We start from the raw sequence: 21,257 nt of genomic DNA, 5'->3' as shown, positions 1-21,257 counted from the left end.
ACTTGGTTGTAGCCCAAATTATCCTGTAAGAAATTATGATATTTTAAATTTCTAGGGAGAATCAGTTTAGGATAAAATAAGCCAAAGTTGTGGAAAGGAGTGGGGATACCCAGAAGATCATATTATGATTTCTATGACCTGTTCCTCAAGTTTGATATTCACTGACTGATAATCCAAAATTGTCTTAAAAGAATGTTGCTTTGACCATTTTAGAATATTCTAAAAATGCTAAAAACTGATAAAGTGAGAATAAATAAGTTGCAGGAGCAATCATATCACATAGTACATTGAATTATTAAGTTACATTGATAAAATAAATTACTGAAATATAATGCCTATTTTCAGAGTTTTGAAAAATAATCACAGATATGTTTAAGTGTTGGCAAAATCAAAAGACATGAAAGACATCAATATAAACTGAAAAATTCCTGCAAGAAGCAAGCATTGACGTTTTGGTCATAGGATGATTTTTGTATCGTTAATATAATTTAAAAACAGAAGATTTTTTAAATGTGCTGCTTTGGAGACAACATAAAGCCTTGTAAATGAAAACTACCGTAATCCTCCAAAACACTGAAGGCAGTTCTGTTGGAAACAAATTACTATAAATTTATAATTCTAAAAATCAAGTTTTAAAAATGAAATGACAGATTTGGTGATTGATAATGGTATAAATTACCTTTGGCAAGCTGGGCTCTTGGTTCTTCGTGCTTCAGTGACCGGCTGTGCTACCCTGGTGACCGGGGCTCTAACGGAGAAAGTCCTCAGTGCAGGTGGGAGAGGTGGTGAGCACTGTGCTTGCTCTCTACTGCCCACTCGTTGGGTTTTGTTGCTGGTGCATGTGAGTGGTTTGTGGGCTTGATGGGTTAAGAGACTCCTGGAGATGTGATTGGATTATAAGCACACTAAACTTCTCCATGGGTTAAACCCACTGATGAGTTCATAGGTGAATAATGTGTCAGAAGAAAGTGGGTAATGGGGACATGACCGGCTGGACTATTTCTGCCCCTGGCCCCTTTCTCCAGCTTTTTCTTCTGTCCTCTGCTTCCCAAATGCCATTAGTTGAGCAATTATTCCTGATGTGTCCCTCGACCATGATGTTTCTAACTGGAAGCCAGCTACCATGGACTAAAACCTCTGAAACAGTCAGACAATATAAATCTCCCCTCCTTTAAATAGCTAATGTAGATATTTTGTCCCAGCAATGGAAACAATAACCAGCGTAAGTGACCCAGGTAGTTTCCAGGGAGAGGTCTCCTCCTAGCCTACCTCTTCCTCCAAGTATGCTTGTGGCGCACTCTAACACTGTGGCATTCCTGTGACTGCGTGTTTGTGTCCTCCAGCCAGACCTTCAGGCTGTAGCAGCACATCATCCAGCTTTTTCTCACTGCCCCTGAACCTCCCGACTGGCACAGTGAAAGTGCTGAGAGGGTGATTATTGAATAAACAGATGGATGAGAGAAAGACTGGAAATGTGCTGTTTGTCCAGGAGTTTATTCCTGGCTCCTTCCATCTGTGTTCATTGTCCCCGGCTTCTTCTCTTAACGGCAAATCCCATCTTTCTCGTCCACTTCCTACTATTAGAAATTTCTTTTTCATCTCTGTATTCCCAGTCTTGGCAGTACTACTACCCTAATTATTTAGTGACCTCAAATGAGTTTCCAAAGATCAGAACCCAACTCTCCTATGTGGTCCTTCCATCATGACCTTCCAAATTCCATTTTTATATAATGCTTTCCAAAGGTGACTTCTTTTCATTCACCTTAGCTTTTTAGTTATTATCCCTTGGCTAATGGAAGCTACCTTATCCCATACCTTCTTTAGGACCGACTTCATGCCATAATCCTAAGCCATAGGGACAAATATTTGCATTTTGAACAAGATAGACAAATTTGTTTTAAGGGTACTATATTCTTGTGACTTATTTCTATTTTCTCTCTAAGAAACATTACAGGAAGTAACTGTTCATTTGTATTTTACTCTTGTATTTGTAGCATGAATGATTTCTCAGACTATCTTTCCTGTATATTGTTGAAACATACATTTTTAAAAGATTTTAATTACTGCACTCATCCATGAATACTTAGAAATAATTTATCATTGCTTCCCAAGTTTTCAGAGTTTTGTTTGCATAGACATCAATTATTTATTAACCTTTTAAAATTTGCTTTTCTTCTCTTGACTTTGCATTTTTCATTTAATATTTGAACAACTTGTCTTGGTTCTTGTAGTAATGAAAAGGGAATGACTCTGTCAGAATAAAATATGAAAAAACTGCTGATGTAAAACCAAAGACTCATTTAGATGAACCTGGATGATAACTTCAGATTCCTATAAATGTTTTCTGGTCATTTTCCCAAATGCTTTCTCCACACATCTTCTTTCTGCTGGGGCTGTGCATGTACTACAAGGGTGCTACACACCCCTGTGAGGAGGTACTCGTTTCTCCTCTTCAGTAGACAGCAAGATCTCACAGGCTTGCACGTCAGGGCCTTGTGCCCTTGAATAGTGCCACTGCGGTGAAGGTAGGCACTTTCATTTCCTTTTCATTAGTAGGACACTAGTCCCCCTTATCTGAGGTTCCCTTTCTGCAGTTACAGTTACCTGCAATTAACTATGGTATGTGAGATTAAATGCAAAATTTCAGATATATACAACTTCTGAATTTTAATGATTTTCATTATATTATATTGTTATAATTATTTTGTTTTACTATTGTTGTTGTTAATCTCTTACTGTACCTAATTTATACATTAAGCTTTATCAGATATAAACATAGTATGTATAATGTTTGGTACCAGCTGAGGTTTCAGGCCTCCTCTGGGGGCCTTGGATGTCATCTCCCATGAGCAAACAGCATCCCTGGGCCCACAACTAATGTTTAGTGGCCACCATGTCCAGAAATTAAACCAACCTTTTCATGATGTCATTGTATCCTCACTTGTAGTACAGATGTTTTTATTATTCTCTCCTCTTTTTTTAAAAAACAATCTAATACATTTTCTGACTTTGTACTTTTTCTTTTGGAACTTGTTTTAAAGTGATATATAAAATCATAAATTTTTACAGTAGGGTATCATGTAACTTTGGGTTACATGTACAGATTGTATAATGTTATCTTTCCCCTTTTACTAGTAAGGGAACTGTTTGAGAGCTGAATTAGTTTTCTGGAGGTTAGAAGCATTCATGAACTCATATCTAAGTAGCCTGAAAGTCCATATTTCAATATAATTCTACATTACTAAAGCATTTCAGTTTACCATAACTTGACACTGTTTAATCAGACTTCCTCAACTAGAACTGTTTTTATATAGGACATGGATAGCTTTCTGGCACAACATCTAACAGATAGCTGTAACACTAAAGCCAATCTAAGGATCAGCTCACCTGTAAGAAACCAGAAAAAACGAACATAGATGGTAGCATAAAGGAATGGTCTATTTGATGCGGTGGGATATGAAAGTGAGACTATTATCTTGTAATTGGCTTCTAAAAGTCCATCTCTAAATGCTTATATCCTGATGGTAAGAGAAAATACCTATCATTTTTCTAGGTGAAAATTGATCAAAAGAATAAAAGATGGCAGAGAAGTTAAGCAACCTTTCAAATCAGAACATCTTAACTTCTGCAATGGTAGTATTTAGATTGTATTGTGGATTGAGCTGTATTCCACTAAAATTCATGTGCTGAAGTCCTAACCTTCAGCACCTTGGAATATGACTTGACATGGTGAAGGATCTTTATAAGGATCTTTATAGAGATAAGTCAAAATGAGATAATTAGGATGGACCCTAATCTAGTGACTGGTGTCCCTATAAGAAGATGAAATTTGGATACAGAAATATGCACAGGAAAGGAAGACAGTATAAGGAGGCATTAGGAGAAAATAACCACGTACAAGCCAAGGAAAGAGCCTAAACTGTTGCTTCAGCTATCTAATCTGGGGTACTTGGTTATGGCAGCACTAACCAACTAAGCTTTAGTATAAGCTTTCAAGCACATCTACTTCTTCAGGACTTGCCAACTTTTCTAGAAAGACTTTGCACCTTTATGTAAGAATTAATGAAATAAAATATTAAATTGTCTTTTTTGTCAGTCTCATTTGCAAAGCCCCAGGCAACGAATCTCAGAGGGTAGAGGATAGCATTTTTTCCTCTCTATAATAGCAAATTCTTCTGTCATATCTCATACTTGTGGGATTTCTTTTCCCTTAAAATTCAAACAATGACTCAATCTAAAGACAAAGGCATCTTTAGATTCCCAAAGATGGCAAAAGTGCTAGTCTGACTATTGTATAGAAGCAATTAAAGAAAGAAAATGATGCTTTTGTGCTAATTTACTGTTTCAGTATAAAAGCTATGAGATGTACCTATCTGAGAGGCCATTGGATACTATTTCTTCATGTCAATTTGGAATCATGATAATCGTTTTTTCTCTTCATACGTCATATATGACCCTCAACTTTTAAGATACATTTCAAAAGTACTTTAAAAAAATAAAAGCTATGGGAGATGAATCTAACAATATATTTAGTTGAGAAGCAAATATCTTAATAAACTCTCTCAAGGGCCTGACTGAATACATTAAAATTTATTTACATGCAGGTAGTTAGTTGTAATGAATGGAGCAGAACAGAAAAAAAACATCAGCAGGAATTATCAGTGGTATGGCTGAATCCTTTTCATATCCTTTAATTCCGCAGAGATACCAAAAGGTCACCTCTACAGAGCCTCCTTAATTATGTTTTTCTCACAGCATGAGCTCTTCCTAATGGCAGTGCAGGAAGCTACCATCAGGTGCTGAGTTTTTCCAACGGGCCAACACATTATTTTAAACAATAGGAAATACTTTGTCCTTTGCTACTAATTTAAGCATGTTCCTGAAGTCTACTTTAGACATCTATAAGAGATCCTTTAAGTTTGGGTCACCTACTACTTTAATTTGCTCCACACTCTAACTACCAGTATCATCTATAATCAATTATGCATTATTCTCATATCTTACGTGTACTTGCTTCTTGCTTTTCACACACACACACACACACACACACACACACACACACACACACACGTACTTGTATTCTCCCTATGTCTACTTATTTGTTTTGTGATGTTAGAGCTGGAAACAACTAAAACCAACCATGTTCCAATCCCTTCCATCTCTTTGATTTGGGAGCTCCGGACCATGGGCCTTCACTTCATCCCTTTTGTTGCCCTCCCCATCCCCAGTAAGAGAGGGGGTCACAGTGGCAAAGGACAATGAACATCTCTGTTTTTGCTCTTCCCCATCCAGTGTGCTAAAGCTTTTACTTCTGGATCTCTCAAACATAAGCGCTGATCCCTGTCTACCCTCCTCTGAGGAATGTGAGGTTCTGATAGGACAGCACACAGAAAATATTTGTGAACTGGCAAGTTCTTCACCATGGAACGCTTGACAGTGCTCAAAGACATGTGACAGTTTAGTGTTAGGGAAGACAATTGACTCAGGTTTTCTAGGAACAAGTTGAATTCCAGAAGAACAGGAAAATATCTAAAAGAAAATATGTCTTTTGGGGATTAATATAATTATTAATAAATTTCCCAACTATGTGGCTTCCAAAATTAATGATTTTTATGTTGACTTACAGCAAATAAAGGTAGATGACCTATTTGGGGCTTTTCTTTGTAACAGTTTCTCATTTTATGTCAACATTCTGCTTTACTGGCTTTATAAGTGTCTCTTGGAACATTCTGTGCCATAAAGTGCAATAGTTTACATTTCCTAGGAGTTAATTTTGTTGTCTCAGCCTTCTGTACCTCTGCAGTGGTCCCTATCTCAATGTGCTACCAGAATTTTGAATCAGCCTGAGATGAGTCAGCATCCTGGCTTTTGGATCCTCCCTGAAAAGGTCTACACAGGACACTGGGGGTCAAAAGCTGAAGGTTTAACAAGCACTAGACTGGATAACAAGTAGCTGTACTGGAAAGGATAGTACCCTTATGAGGCACCCAAGTGGGCAGAGCCACAAGTGGTAACTGCCTCAGCACCAGGATGAGTTTTCTTTAGTTGTTCTAGAATTTGGGATGTGGTTGGGGTTTGTGGCTGTCAGGACTTCTTCTAACCTACTGTTAGTCTCTATCCTCACAACAGAAGGAGGAGTTTTGAACTTACATGGTCTTAACTGGAACAAAGACACAAAAACCCAAGGGCTATGGAGGTGGGTGGGAAGGGAACCAAAACCACAATGCAAATGTGTGTAAATGAGGCCCATGGATCAGGCAGGGTCCAAGAGGTTTGGGTCATGTAGGTGTGGCTGCATGAGCCACAGAGTCATGAGACTGAGTAGGAAGAGGAACTTGAAAGAAGTTTGATGTGTTCTCAAAAATTAGTAGGCTACAAGCACAAGAATCTTAGAGCATTGTGTGTTCAGGGTTTCTACTGTCTGACCACCTGCAAATTTTTTAATATTTCCAAGGGTGAATTGGTCTGATTGCCACTGGCTAACCTCATGAAGGATCTGCTATAGTTCTAAGGAGAAAAAGGGACCCAGAGATGGCAAAAAACTTTTCTTAAGATCTAAACCTATCATTTAGAGCTGTGGCCCCCAACTCCCAGGTTGTCTGTTAAGAACTGAATGGAACAGGAGGTAGCGAGCAGTAGGCTAGAGAGCAAAATTTCTTCTGTATTTACAATTGCTCCCCATTCTTCACATAACTGCCTGAGCTTCACCTCCTGTCAGATTAGATTAGAGTAGGTGTGGCATTAGATTCTCAAGTGAGTGAAAACTCAACTGTGAACTGAATATGTGAGAGATCTAGGTTGTGTGCTCCTAATGAGAATCTAATGCTTGATGATCTGAAGTGGAGCTAAGATGTTGATGCTAGTGTTGAGGAGAGGCTGAAAATGCAGAGTAACATTAGCAAAGATTTTTTGACTACACAGAGATCATAATAAATAAATTACTGGAAGACTCAGATCAAACCCTATCAGTGAAAATTAAACTGCATCTGGTGGTAGGATTTATAATTACAAAAGAGTTTGTACACTTCAATTGTACAACCATATCTGTTGGCCAGCTTTAACTCAGAATTTGACTCTTATTTTATCCTGTATGTGGCCTGCCCATCAGTTTATTTACCACTTTCTTCCACACCTATTTCCTATGCTGTGTGCTTGACTCAATCACAGTTTAGGTGAGCCTACAAGCTAACCCTAACCAAAATGATAAAATACAAATATCACTGGCAAGCCTCTTTGTAAAGGGGTAAAGATCCAATAGTCTTCAGATTATTTTTAATAATCTTTAGAGTTTTCTTATAGAAAACTCTAAAAATGCCAACAAAAGAAAGTCAGATTTAAAAGACAACATCAAGAGTCCTACTTAAAGTACAGATTTGTTGCAACAGATAATTTACATTCTCTAAATCTACATCGTGTAATATGTAGTTTCCACCTATTCAATGAAGTCGTGAAATCTTCAGAATGACTTCAGCATATGGAAAACAAGTATCCTGCATTCATTAAAACACACATCTTTGGAGTTTTTCCAAAGAAAAAATAAACACATGGATGGGTAGAACAGAAAGAGTTATTGAAGATTATCACTTTATCAAATGTGCCTGCATTGAGAGTATCATTCTTAGTTGCTGTGTTGCCAGAGCTAAGAAACTGTTCACTATTGGGGAAGAATTGATCCTGTTTTCTACTAAGGACATTTGTCATGAACTTTTAGGAGAGATTACAGATCAAAAAGTGACATATGCTAGTACCATAAGTAGATGAATTGATGAGATAATAGAGTATTATTAGAGAAGATTAATTAGTCATCATGGTACACAATCCAGGATGATGATTCTATTGATGTTGACAAGGAAATAATACTTGTCTTTGTGTGATAGATTTTCCAGGAGGATATGCACAAGGATACTTTATGTGCTTTTGTTGACAACCAACACTACAACTGTAGAGCCAATCAACTTTTTGAATGATTATACACCAAAAAACTCAATTGATCATTTTTATAGCTGACTAATATTCCATTGTATAAAAACACCACATCTTTTTTATCCATTCTGTGGCTGATGGGAATTTGGGTTTTTTCCAAAATTTAGCTTTTACAAATTGTGCTGCTATAAACATGAGTGCATGTATATTACTGTGGCGTGACATTTTCAGTTTTTCTGGGAAAATACTCAGAAGGGGAATAACTGGGCTGAATGAGACTTCAAATCCCAGTTTTTTGAAGAATCTCCATACTGATTTCGACAGTGGTTGCACCAGTCTATGCTCCCACCAACAGTGGAGAAGAGCTACTTTTTCCCCACAGCCTTACCAACATTTGTTACAGGTTGATTTCTTGATGGCAGCCATTCTATCTGGAGTGAGATGGAATCTCAATGTTGTTTTAATTTGCACTTCTTGAATGACCAGAGATGTTGAACAGTTCTTCATGTATTTATTTGCATTTCTTTTTTCTTTATTTGTATTTCTTCACCTGAGAAAAGTGTTTTCATTTCAGATGCCCATTTTTGGATTGGGTCTTTGAATTTGGGGGGCTTGATGTTTTTCAGTTCTTTTTATTTTCTACATATAAGTCCTTTGTCTTAGGGACAGCTAATCTTGAGGCTTTTATAGTTAAATGGAGGCAACTTGAGACCATTCTTATAAGTGAAATAAATCAAACTCACATTTATAAACATTGTATTGTTTCCTTAGTGTAAAAAAAAAAACTTGAAAGAGTAATAAGATCCAAAATGTACAACAGATATTGTAATAATGAAAGGGAAAGAAAGTGCTCAAAAGGAAAGACGACCTAGGATAGACAAAAGGAGATAAAGAAGAAAGGAAAAGGTGTGTAGGTATACATATATAAATATATGTATGTGCATGTAAGCAAGAAAGTAACTATACTACTAATATCTGTTAGTTCATCAAAAAGAATAGTTTGTGCTGTCACTGTTGGATTTTTTATTTTTTATGCCTAGATCTTGTAACCTGAACAACTACTTATAACCTAACAATATGCAGTGTATTAACTAGTGTTAATTTCCTACCTTTGTTGAAAGTCTGCATCATTTCTATCTTTTTTCTTCTTTGCTTTTTAAAATAAAAAAATGAATTGGTCATTTTGTCTTGATACGCCCAAGGGCACAGTGGCTGCCATGACTGGATGGCTTTCTGGTTTCACTACTTGAGTCAAGGATGTCGTATTATTTCTGAATGTGAGTCTACCTATGTACTGTGTCACCCATACAGAAATGCAGGCTAGCCAAAGAATGTTACATGAACTTAACAACATTTTTTAATGTTGTCAGCCACATAGAAGTACAGTAAGGAAAGCCAATCCACCCTTTCTATGAGATGGGCAAGCCATATGGTCTTCAGGAAGAGAAATAAGCCAGTTCACCCTTCCTATGAGTTGGCAGAAGCCATTCTGTGTCTGTGAGGAGTACAGCGAGAAACAAGTTCACCCTTTCTGTGAGACACACAAACCATGTGGAGCCCAGAAAGAGAGACAAATCTCTTTGTCTTATTCATGAGTCGGCAAAAGCCATGCTGGGTCTGGAAGGAGTACAACAAGAAGCCAACATTTTCTTTTCATGAGCCGTGCAAACCATGAAGGGCCCAGGAAGACAGACAAGTCAATTAACCCTTCTTATGCACTGTGCAAACTATGTGGAGCCACAAAGAGAGATAATCCAGTTCACCATTCTTGTGAGCTGTGCAAACCATGCAAGGACCAGGAAGAGAGGCAAACCAGTTCGCTCTTCCTGTGAATTGGTAGGAGCCATACTGGGCCTAGGAGGAGTACAAAAAGAAGTTAATTCACCCTTTCTGTGAGTTGTGAAAGCCACTTGGGGCCCAGGAAGAGAGACAAGCCAATTCACCCTTCCCTTGAGCTGACTAGTGCACAGGCTGAGAATCAAGAACACAGCTCCACATCAACTCCCAGCAACTGGCTGATTCAGAAGATAGGCTCAGTTGATGTGCAAATCAGCTAAATGCTTGTATTATTTGATTGATTTTGCAGGCCTAAAGTTTGTAGTCTAAGCATCTATTAAGAGGATAACAGTATGCAATATAGCAAATATAGGGGATTTCCTTCTGTCTTATATTTGAAATCCAATATTTTTCTCATTGTTTTGCTTTGTTCTGATTTATTGTTTTGTTTTATTCAATGTTTGTTGATTGGTTTTATTCTGTTTTGTTTTATTTGATTTTGCTATGTCTGATCGTATGGACAACTATTTCAAGGATAACAAGTTATATTATGGCAGCCATTGTTGATTTCCTATTATCCTGTTTTGAAGTTCTATACCACTTTTACTGTTTTGTTTGGATTGGACTTAGTCTGTTTTTATTATTATTATTATTATTATTATTATTATTCTTGTTAGTATTTTTTTGGTACTGGGGATCAAACTCATGACCTCATATTTGCCAGCCAGGTACTTACACTGCTGAGCTAAATCCCTGACCTAGTTTATTTTATTTTGTTAGGTTTTATTTTCTTTAAAATAAAAAAGCAAAATAAAAAATAAATAAAGTACAGTAAGTTCTCAACTTGTGAACATTTGAGTTGTGAACTTTCACAGATATGAACAGACCTCACATAGGAGCATTCATAGATGCAAACGGTTGACAGAAGCAGCCTGCTTGTCACAATTATGCTCCCATATGCTCACTGTGCAGCACAATAGTGTATGGTAGTATAGCACAGATAGGGACTTACTGTATTTGTGTGTGAATGTGCATATATTTGGTTTTTATACTTTAAATTGTATATTTGTGTCAAGGTGAATAAGACTCACTTTTGTCAGAGTTATGAATGAATCCTATTTATGAAAATTCTCCCAGAAAGGAACTCATTTGTAAGCTCTGGACTCATTGTACATGGCCTTAACTCATGTATCTATTCACATAACTTTTAGGAGATGGACCCAGAACATATATGTCTTTACATTACACAGAACTTTTATGACTTTCTAAAAGTGGATCACTGGCCAAGTTTTTGAGCTTCAAGAGTTGGTCCATAGATTTCTTTTAGAAAAACTGTCTCCACTGACAGCACATTTTAGTGACACAGAATGGGCTGCAAAATTTTCTTGCTTCTGTGATTTATTCAACCTGCTCAAAGAACTCAATATGTTCAGGGGAGAACAACAACTGTGTTCAGATTGGCAGATAAAGTGGATGTACTCAAATACAAACTAGGGAGCAGTGACAAGTGAACATTGGGAGGATTTTGATGTGTTTGAAATTTCAGCAGAGATTTTGTAAGAGATTAAGTCAGGGCTTTCTTTCTCTTAGCTGGTACATGATCTCAGCTTTCCAAAGAGTTTGAGCATTACTTCCCAACTGCAAACGACTCCTGAACTGGGTAGGGATGGATCCTTGATCTATTTGTGAATAATCCAGGTCAATTGACTCTGTGCCAGAGGAGGATAGACAGTTGAGATTGCATGTGATGGTGGTCTTAAAAGTATGTTTGAGATAACTTCAAATATCCATGTATTCTGGATTAAAGTCAAAGCAAAATACCCTGAGTTTGGTATAAAAGCACTGAAAAATCTGCTTTCCTTCCCAACATCCTGTTTTGTGAAGCAGGGTTTTCTTCAGTGACACAAACAAAAATGAGACTATGGACTAGATTGGACATGACCAAGATACTTCAGATTTCACTATCTTTCATTTATCCACAGATAGGATTATTTAATTGCAGAAAACTAGCCCTAGGGCTTCCACCAATTCTGCATAATGATGAATTATGTTATTATTTCATTATGTACTACAATGTAGTAATAATAAAAATAAGGTACACAATAAATATAATATGATTAAATCATCCCCAAACCAAGTCCTACTCCTTCCAACCCCTGTCCGTGGAAATCTTGTTTTCCACACTTAAGACTACTGATCTAGAGCTTAGTTGTCATGGCCTCAGCTGCTCCAGTGCCCTTTGCCCCAGTTCACTGTTTCTCTGAAAGCTGAGATGTGTGTTGCACAACCTCATCTGAAATAGGAAGGGGCTGGGTTAGATTAACTTCTTTTTTGCAGTGTTAGCTTTCAAAGACTTTCAGTTCAATTTACACCATAGCCATTTGGGCCATGTTTTAGGCATTGTGGGGTTTTAGTAGCATTCCTGAATTCTACCTCCTAGATACCAATAATGCCTCTACCCTCTATGTGACAATAAAATTGTCTCTAGACATTGCCAAATATTTCTTGGGAGACACAGATCTCTCCCTCATTGAGAATTACTGATGTACTCTTAGTGGAAATTCATATAAACAGTATGTCTTTCTTTCATGCCTATGTCTCACTTGTGTGTGATATCTGGAATCTGGGAAGTTCATGGGCAAAACACAAGAATCAAGATGACAATTCCTGCCTTGTCCCTTAGCCTCACTATACTTGTTCTTACCATTTTGCTTCTATGAGCAGCCCTTGGTGGTCAGAGTGGGGCTTAAGGGCTGGCTTTGACTGCTCTCCTGATTCTGCTCTCCAGTCTCACCCCAGTTATGTTTCCCAGTGAGTTGCCAGCTTTCCTGCTGCCTATGGCTCTATCTTGGCCCTTCATGCCATGATCTCACCCATGTCTGTTTCTCAGCTGGCAATAACATTCTTCTTCCAGGATGTCCTGGTGTCAGGAGTGTAGGTGATACATCTACACTGGAGAATCCAGGATGGACTCTTGATCTTGACCAGTCCTACCCCTTGAAAACCATGTAAGTGTCATGAGAACAAGACAAGATGAAGTGTTTAGTGCTGTATCTGCTTAAGTCCCTCCTGTTATCACTGTCACTGTGATTTTGAGCCACCACTTAACCTTGCAGGGTACTTGTCTGGAAAAAGAAAAGGTTTAGTTGGGATCAAATAGCTTTCAAATACTTTTTTTTTTTCAGTTGTAAAATGGAATAGTTAATAACTCTGCCATTGAGGCCAAATATTCTCTCTCTACTTTGAGATTTCCTCATCTATATGTAGGAGTGACTGATTTCTCCAAATCAGTGGTTACAAATTTGTGGTTACAAAGTGTGTATATAACAGACCTCGATAAACCTAAAAGTCTTTTGTGAAGAGTAAATTCTCATTTAAAAGCAAAATATTCTTTGTTCTTGCTCTAAAAATATTTTATTTTTATTTTCCTGCCACAAAATCTATACTAGTTCACATCAATATTTTTTCACAAGCATTATGGTAAGAAAAAAAATCCAAATTTCTTAATTTAGAAATAGTGGCTAACACTTTAATGGAGATCTTGCTGGGCCTTTTATTAAAATGAACATTATTTAGAATTTTGTAAGCAATACTGTTTTACTAGTACCATGCTGATGAGGTGGAAAAGTCAGAAAGTTTGGGGAGGGCAGGTCATCTTGTGGGAGGGACCATTGTGACAGGTCTGCTCACATCATCAGAGTAGGAAGTAGTAGTCGGAAGTTAAAGCAGGACAAACTAACACTGAAAAACATTTTGAATATTTTATTAAAGTACAACATGATTACAGCTTCATTCGACAATATATCAAAGAGCTAAGACTTCTTTTAAAACACATGACAATAAATTGAAGTTCTGCATGGACATTTACCAAGTAAAATCTGATTTAGTGTTGGTGGCCTCCAATTTTGACGTGATTAGAGGAAGGTCAAAACAAAGAGACATCTGAGTTTACAATTCTTCTGCATTAAAAAATCCCCAATTATTTGTATTTGTTTCATCTGTAACAGCTCTACGATGTTTTAAGTTACTTCTTCTTATTGTTTATTGAACACATTCAGTTTAGATGTTATACAATGACAATTCCTTCTCATAGTCTGTGGTTTATATAATGGCAAAACCAGTTTGTGGACAAATATGTCTGCCTGTTGGTAAACCTAAGCTGTGGGAGCAGAAGTGGCCCAATCTTTAGAGAAACCTGTTGGCTATAGGCATTCCCTCCACTCCTCAGCCAGTGTGTTAAACTGAGAGCCATGCGGGCATCTGTCAGTGGCCAGGAGGATTTCTCCTGTACTTAGATGAACAAAACAAAAGCAAACAAAACAAACCATAACCAACAAAACCCAATGATCACTAGGTGTTTTTGCTCTGAGGGACAGAAACCCCACCTGAAGCCAGTGTGTATGTGTTTGTGTGTGCGTGCACATGCATGCGCACGCATCTGTGCTCGAGAGGCTCATTATTTCAACAAGAAATTTAGAGGTAAGAGGATCTTTGAAGCTGTTTAGTTCATGGATTCAACAATGTCCCTGACTCCTAGATGATCTCCAAATCTCCACTCTTCTTCAGCATCACCTTCATCTTGAAGCCTCAGCTTTTGTTTTTTCTTCCCTAATCTAGTAGGAGAGAAACAGGGTTATCACCCCTGGAATTAGTCTTCTTCTGTTTGGTTGGTACATGTTGGTCCTAGGCCCACTCCTGGAGTAGTTAATAATCACTGTCAAAGGAATAGCATTTGCTGATTGGTTAGAATGCCAGTGTCCTTGCTTGGAGCAGGGTGAGCTGTGTGTCCCATTCCTGAGGCACTCATGAGCCGTGGGAACATCTGAACACAGCTGGGTGCTGGGAGGGAAGGCGTTGGGAGACTCAAAGTGGCTCCTATACTAAGCTCTCCCTATCGTACAACACTGCCCCAAACTGGCCTGTTTCGTTGAATGCTAGGAATGTGCATCCCTGGGCACTTCTTTTCCCCGTCAGTAGGTATCATCCACATAGCATGAGCAGCTAAAAGGGGCAAACTGGGAACATAGATACCAACCTCAGTGGTTTACCTCAGGATCATGGGCACACTAGGAATCTCCCCAGGCTTGGAGGCTGCCCCATGCTGCTCTTAGTTGTTCCCGCTGGCGTTGTTAATGGCTTCTCTCCCTACAATGCTCCAACAACTCTATCTCCTCGCCTCTCACTGGAGTCTTTCTCTCAAACTTTATTGTGAAGTAGAAGCTGTGGGGACTAGATCTTCCCATAAACTGTTCCGAAGCCCACTCTGCCTTCATGCTCTGCCTCCCTTCTGACCCACAGGGATGACCTGGCTCCTCTCTCAGCCAGCCTGACCTGTCACTGGTTGCCCTCATCAGGGCAAAAAGCCCAGGACTCTGCCACTCTGTCAGTAGTCAAGGGCATAGAATCTTAGATCATAAAAGCAAAGCCAAACCTGTTCTTTGACCTTGTCCCTCTGGATACAGTTTTGCTTTTTCATAGCAACATGTCTTTAAAGTTGTTTAGAGTCACTGTCTCCACTTTCTCAGTTTTATTCCTCTAACCTCACTATAGTGGAGCTGTTTACCCCTTCATGTCCCTGAAACAGGTATATAGAAGTGACTCAGAACTCTTCACATCTAGTCACTTATTGTGCTTATTGACCCCTCAGTGCTTTCTTCAGCCTCTCACTCTTTTCCTCAGCTTCTAAGTGGATGCCCTCCTAAATCAGGGCTGTTCCTAAGTCTCCTCTCATGGATACACTCAAGCCAGATTTGCTGCCTGCCTTCTCTCTCCTTATCATGTCCATTTGCCTTCTCCTGCCTTCTTTCAACACACGCTTGCCTGGCTTATCTGTCCTATTCCTGTGTGAGTGTCCTTCCTCAGTGGATGACTGGCACATTTACAGGTTCAGCCGTGACCTCTTCACCTCCATCGTGGTGGAGGCAACGGCTTTCTATGTACTCTGCGTGGATGGCTAATAGGCTCTCCAAGCTCCTATGCCCTAAGCTTTGATACCTCTTCCAGTTGACCCTCAAAACTGCTTCGAGGCTAGTCTTCAGTCTCTCCTGGTCCCCTTCAGTCTATTAAAAGCCTGGTAAATGGCACAACAGTCTTGCTCCAGTCTAATGTGGAACTGGTTTTGATTTCCTATTACTACTTTCATATACTCTATCAGCAAGTCCTGGCATCTCTTCTCCAGGAAAGCTTAAATCCACCTACTTTTCTTCACCCCCAGCTTCATTCTGAATCATCTCACTGCACTTCTGGGGAAACCTGTTGTTTTCCTATCATCACCTTCAGTACAGAGGACAGAGTAATCTCATTCCTTGTAGAAAACCCTTTAGGGGCTTTCTGTTACAAGCAGAACAAAATCAAGACACCTCATCACAGCCTAAATGGCTTTACTAGATCTGGCTATGAATCTTTCAGGTCTTATCCAATGAAATCCAGGTTCCAGGCATTTTGACCCTCTTCTAGGCTTCTCTTACTTAGGACTTTTCAAGTTGCTCTGTTCCTTGATTTTTGTAGGATTTGACCTTTATTGTCATTCAGATCTCAAGACAATTGCCATAGAGGCCTTCCCTGACACTTAGCCTAAATTAACCCCTTTCCCCATCACTCTGTACCTGTAATCTTGTTCTGGAGCTTATTATTTTAATTATTTTTACATCTGTTTCTAGATTATAACCAGTAGGGAAGCGGGATTCTTGATCTTGTTTACTGCTGTTAAACAAAAATTATGCGAGGCCATGGTTTTTGGAATGAGTTTCTACACTAGGCTCAACAAACCAGAAATAAAGCAAAACAAAATAAAACAAAAACCCAACCAGCCAAACAAAAAACTCCAGGAAACTCATGACAATCAATTATGAGGTTTGTGGATAAGAGTCTCAGGCTTAATTTTTGCTACAATACATTTGGATCACATTAGGATTTCTCCCTAATAGCAAGCAATTCTGCAGCTGACACCAGCTGGATGTCCTGTGATCCAATTTAGTTCAGGCACTGTCTACCTGAAAACGACATCAGATCCCCCAGGGGTGAAGGCTCAGTGCAAAGATCACTGTGTTCTCTACCCTTAAGATGCAAATCATCAGCTGAAGGTTGTTCTATATATGCTTGCAACTGATTTGCCATAAATGGGCTTTCCCACAAGCTCCTCTCCAGGTTCAGTTAATTTGCTTAAACAGAACTCAAGGAAACACTTAGGATTACCAGTTGCTTATGAAGGATATGACAAAGACATGCCTGGAAAGGATATAGATGAAAAATATGGAACTTCCATGCCAAAACCAGGTAGGTCACCCTCTAGGAACCTCCATGATGTAAGTTATCTGTGAGCTCCTGGAAGCCAGTTGTTTGGGGTTTTTGTTATGGCTTTATAAGCATGACTAATTATATCACTGGCCACCGGTGGTCAACTAATCTTTAGTCCCAACCCTCTAATCCTATCTTGGTCTTTCTGATGACTAACCCCCGTCCTGAAGCTACCTGAGAGCTGTCAGACAACAACAAACTCAGTATACTTCAGAGATACTAAGACTTAGGAGTTGCCTGGCAGGAAATGGAATGAAGACCAAATACAATATTTCATAGTGTGAAAGGACCCATATACCAGGACCGACATACTAAGGAAGTGACCTCTGCTTTTACTCTAGAAGGAAAGTCACTTCAAAATAACAACTCACATTTTGTTCCCTATTTCTGCTTTTTTCAGGCGTTTTCTGCCTATAAAGCCAATCTGCTGAGGTCATTGAAACACTTTCCGGAAGACACACAGCAGTAAGTGCTGTGCCCAGCACTGAAGCCTGCCTCTCTTGTGATATTTCCTAATTTTGCTCTCTGATCCTCGGTTTTCTTGTTGGGAGAAAGGAACTGATGATAGCACCTCTTCTATATTGAATTTGAACACTCAGTGAGAACATTAATGCACTGAATCCATGTACTGCTCAGTAAACACTGGCTATTGCTGCTAGTACTATTGTTTTTCATTTTTGCAGTGTTGATAAGAAAGATGAGACTTTCTCCTAACAATGGAAAAGGGACTTAGCCACTACTGATGGCTGTGGCTCCCTCTTTCATTATGACAGACTCCTTAGTTTACGCATCTAGAATCTACTCTGGATGTCCAATTTTGGTTTTCTAAAAAATTTGATAATGTTTTAGATAGATTGAAAGATAAAAATACAGAATTGATGATTGTATGGAAGAATTAATGGTTTAAATTATTGAATTTTAATCATAATTAAATAATTGTAATAATACAAATGAGTTTAATAGTGAGAATAAAAGCCTATTTCCTTACTAATGCATGCATACATACTATAATTTTAGCTAAGCATCATCATAACTATTATTTGTATTTCTCCATAAATTTGCATTAATATATATCCAAAATGTAATCTGTAGAATTTTTCCTTATTATACTACTTTTCTATTTTCCACTTTAAACAATTTCATTTGGATATTTTTCATATCAACACATGTACAAGTATATGTTCTGAACAACTATGTAGCAATCCATTTTATAGAGACACTTTATTTAGTCTTCTCCTGACAGACATTTAAATTTTGTCTTTTTTTTTTTTTTTTTTTTTTGGTACGGGGATTTGAACTCATGACCTTGTGCTTGCCAGGCAGGTTCCTATGCTGCTGAGCAAAATTCTTGGCTCCTTTGTCTACTTTCTAACTACAACAAATAGTAGCATCACACTCTCTCTGTATATATTTAGCTACTTGTACAAAGGTTTCTTTAGTGAATCAGGAACAAAACAAGGATAGCCATTGTCACCACTCATTTCCAATAAAATTCTGGAAATATTAGCCAGTGCAATTAGACAAGAGAATAAAATAAAAAGAATAAGGATAGGAAAAGAAGAAGTTAAATTATTGTTACTTGCAAATGATATGCTAGAAGACCCCAAAATTCCACCAAAGGCTTGTAGATTTAATAAATAAATTCAGTAGCATAACTGGATACTAAGATAATACTAAAAAAATTTCCTGCAAATGAATAACAAACTCACTGAAAGAAAAATTAGGGAAATAACATCTATCACAATAGCATCCAAAAGCAAAAAGAAAAAGAAATACATAGGAATCAATCTAATGAAGGAAGCACTACAGTACTCTGAAAAAGGAGATTAAAGAGGACATCAGAAAATGAACAGTTCTTCCTACTCAAGCACCTTGCACTTGGATAGGAAGAACCAATGTAGTGAAAATGGCTAGACTTCCAAAATTGTTATACAAATTCAATGCAACCCTGATCAAAAGTTCAACAACATGTCTCACAGCATTAGGGAAAAAAAATCCTAAAATTCATTTGGAACACGAGACCAAGAATAGCAAAGGCAATTCTGGGCAACAAAGGTAAATCAGGGGGCATTGTAATCCCTGACTTGAAAGTATACTACAAAATGCTATGATTAAAAACAGCATGCTACAGGCAAAACAAACAAACAAAGAAACTCAAGGATCAATGGAACAGATTAGAAGGCTCATAAAAACTTCAGATATACTGAGCTACCTTATCTTTAATAAAGGTATCAAACACATTCACTGAGAGAAATATAGCCACTTTATTAAATCTTTATTAAATGGTGCTGGAAAACTGGCTTTACACACACACGAGATTAAAACTAGACCTATATCTATTTTCATGCACTAAATTAAAATCAAAATGGGCCAAAGATCTAAATATTAAAATAGAAATTAAATCTCCTAGAATATAGAATAGGTAGAACTCTTTAAAACATTGGTGTATGGAATGACTTTATGAACAAAATTGCAATTGCACAGGAACTACCACAAAGAATCAACATCTGGGATCTCACTTTTTTTTAATTGGGGCTCAAACTCACAGCCTTGCATTTGCCAGGCAGGCACTTATGTCACTGAGCTAAATCCCCAGTTTGAGCTAACTTTCCAGCTGGATCTCACCTTATTAAGCTTTTGCACAGCAAGAGCATCTACTATCAGAGTAAACAGATGACCCACAGTGTGGGAAAAACTTTTTGAGATATCTTCCTCTCACAAAAGACTACCATCTAGAGCATATAAAGAACTCAAAATAATTAGGACCTCCCCAATACAAAGACCCAATCCAAAAATGGTATAGTGATATGAATATACAGTTTTCAGATGAAGAAGTAGAAATGACAAATATAGGAAAAAATATTCAGTATCATTGGTCATCCAAGATATGCAAATTAAAACAGCATTGAGATTCAACTCCAGAAAGAATAGCCATTATCAAGAAATCAACCAATAATCAATGTTGCCAGGGCTGTGGGGAAAAGGAATCCTTTTCTACTGTTAGTGGAAGTATAGACTGGTGCAACTACTATAGAAATAAATGTGGAGATTTCTCAGAAAACTAAGACTAGTTTGACCCAGCTATCCCCTTTTTTGGTATCTTCTTGAAAGTATTAAAAGCATCATACCACATAAACATCCATGTCTATAGCAGTTTGTAATTGCTATATCTTGGAATGAACTCAAATGCATATTAACTGATGGATAAAGAAGGATAAGCTTGAGACATTTCTAGCTAAATGGCTGCACCTTGAGGTGATGCTCAAGTGAAATAAGTCAGATACGTGTGTAAATACCACATTACTTCTCTGGTGTGAGAAACTAAAAGTGTACATAAGGACCAAAATGTATAATATTGTGAAAAAGGAAGAAAATATTCAAATGGGAAGGAGAACTAGGGAGGAAGGAGAGGGAAAGGAGGGAAGGGAAAAGAAAAGTACTTTTTTCATTTCATGTTTTGTATTTATTATTGATCTACCAAATTTATTTGGGTAGAAGAAGTAAAGTACTTCAGCACTTTCTCCAACTGGCTTCTTTGCTGCAGTATTTCTGAATTATTCATATTGTTCCACTCACTTAAGATATTAAGTCACTGACATAAAATATTAAAATACTAAATAAATATATTTTAAATTCTTAGCTGTAATTAGGTGTTTTGGGGATCTCTATTCTCTATTCACAGCTTTCTTATTTTTTATACTATTGTGTAATGCAAATTTATATTTCCTGTAATTTCTCTACCTGCAAATTATGTTAATATTCAGTGAAACTAGATTTTCCTAATTACTCTTTTTATGGCAGTATTGACTGATTTCACTTTATTTTTTTACATAGAAAAAAATAAAACAGTTCAAAACAGGCAAGCAGATTAGCAGATTGCAGAGTGAGAGAACGAGGCCTCACAAGGAGGTGATCCCTGCTTGGAAACCAGAACCATGCGTGGGCTGATGACGGCGTAGGGACAGCCAGACCCAAGGCTCTCTTCCTGAGTCGGCGCCATTCGCAGACTGTGGGGGGGTTGGATCGGCTGGGGGAGAACCAGGCTCACCAGGAGGTGATTCCTCCCGGAAACCATATCATTCTCAGTGTTTTGTTGGGTTGGGTTTGATTCTGTTTTGTCTTGTTTATTTTGTTATATCTAATGACATGAGCAGCTATTTAAAAGATTGCAAGACATATTATGATCATCATTTTGAATTTGCTATTGTCTTGTTTTGGAGTCCTTTATTGTATTCATTGTTTTGCTTTCACTAGTTCTTTTC

At 37.9% G+C, this 21,257-nt stretch overlaps 1 long non-coding RNA gene across 1 annotated transcript; it reads left to right on the top strand.

Annotated features, from left to right (window-relative positions):
- Positions 1 to 12,611: 12,611 nt before the first annotated feature.
- LOC134477291 (uncharacterized) lies at positions 12,612 to 17,460 on the top strand. The gene is made up of 2 exons (XR_010049234.1): positions 12,612 to 12,707; positions 17,396 to 17,460. It is a non-coding gene; the product is annotated as an uncharacterized LOC134477291 (long non-coding RNA).
- The last annotated feature ends 3,797 nt before the right edge of the window (positions 17,461 to 21,257 follow it).

The sequence above is a fragment of the Cavia porcellus genome, unplaced genomic scaffold (assembly GCF_034190915.1).
Source record: "Cavia porcellus strain 051 isolate PalLab524CR breed Dunkin Hartley unplaced genomic scaffold, mCavPor4.1 scaffold_8, whole genome shotgun sequence".
In the NCBI taxonomy this organism is placed as follows: Eukaryota; Metazoa; Chordata; class Mammalia; order Rodentia; family Caviidae; genus Cavia; species Cavia porcellus.
This window is presented reverse-complemented; position numbering and strand designations above follow the sequence as displayed.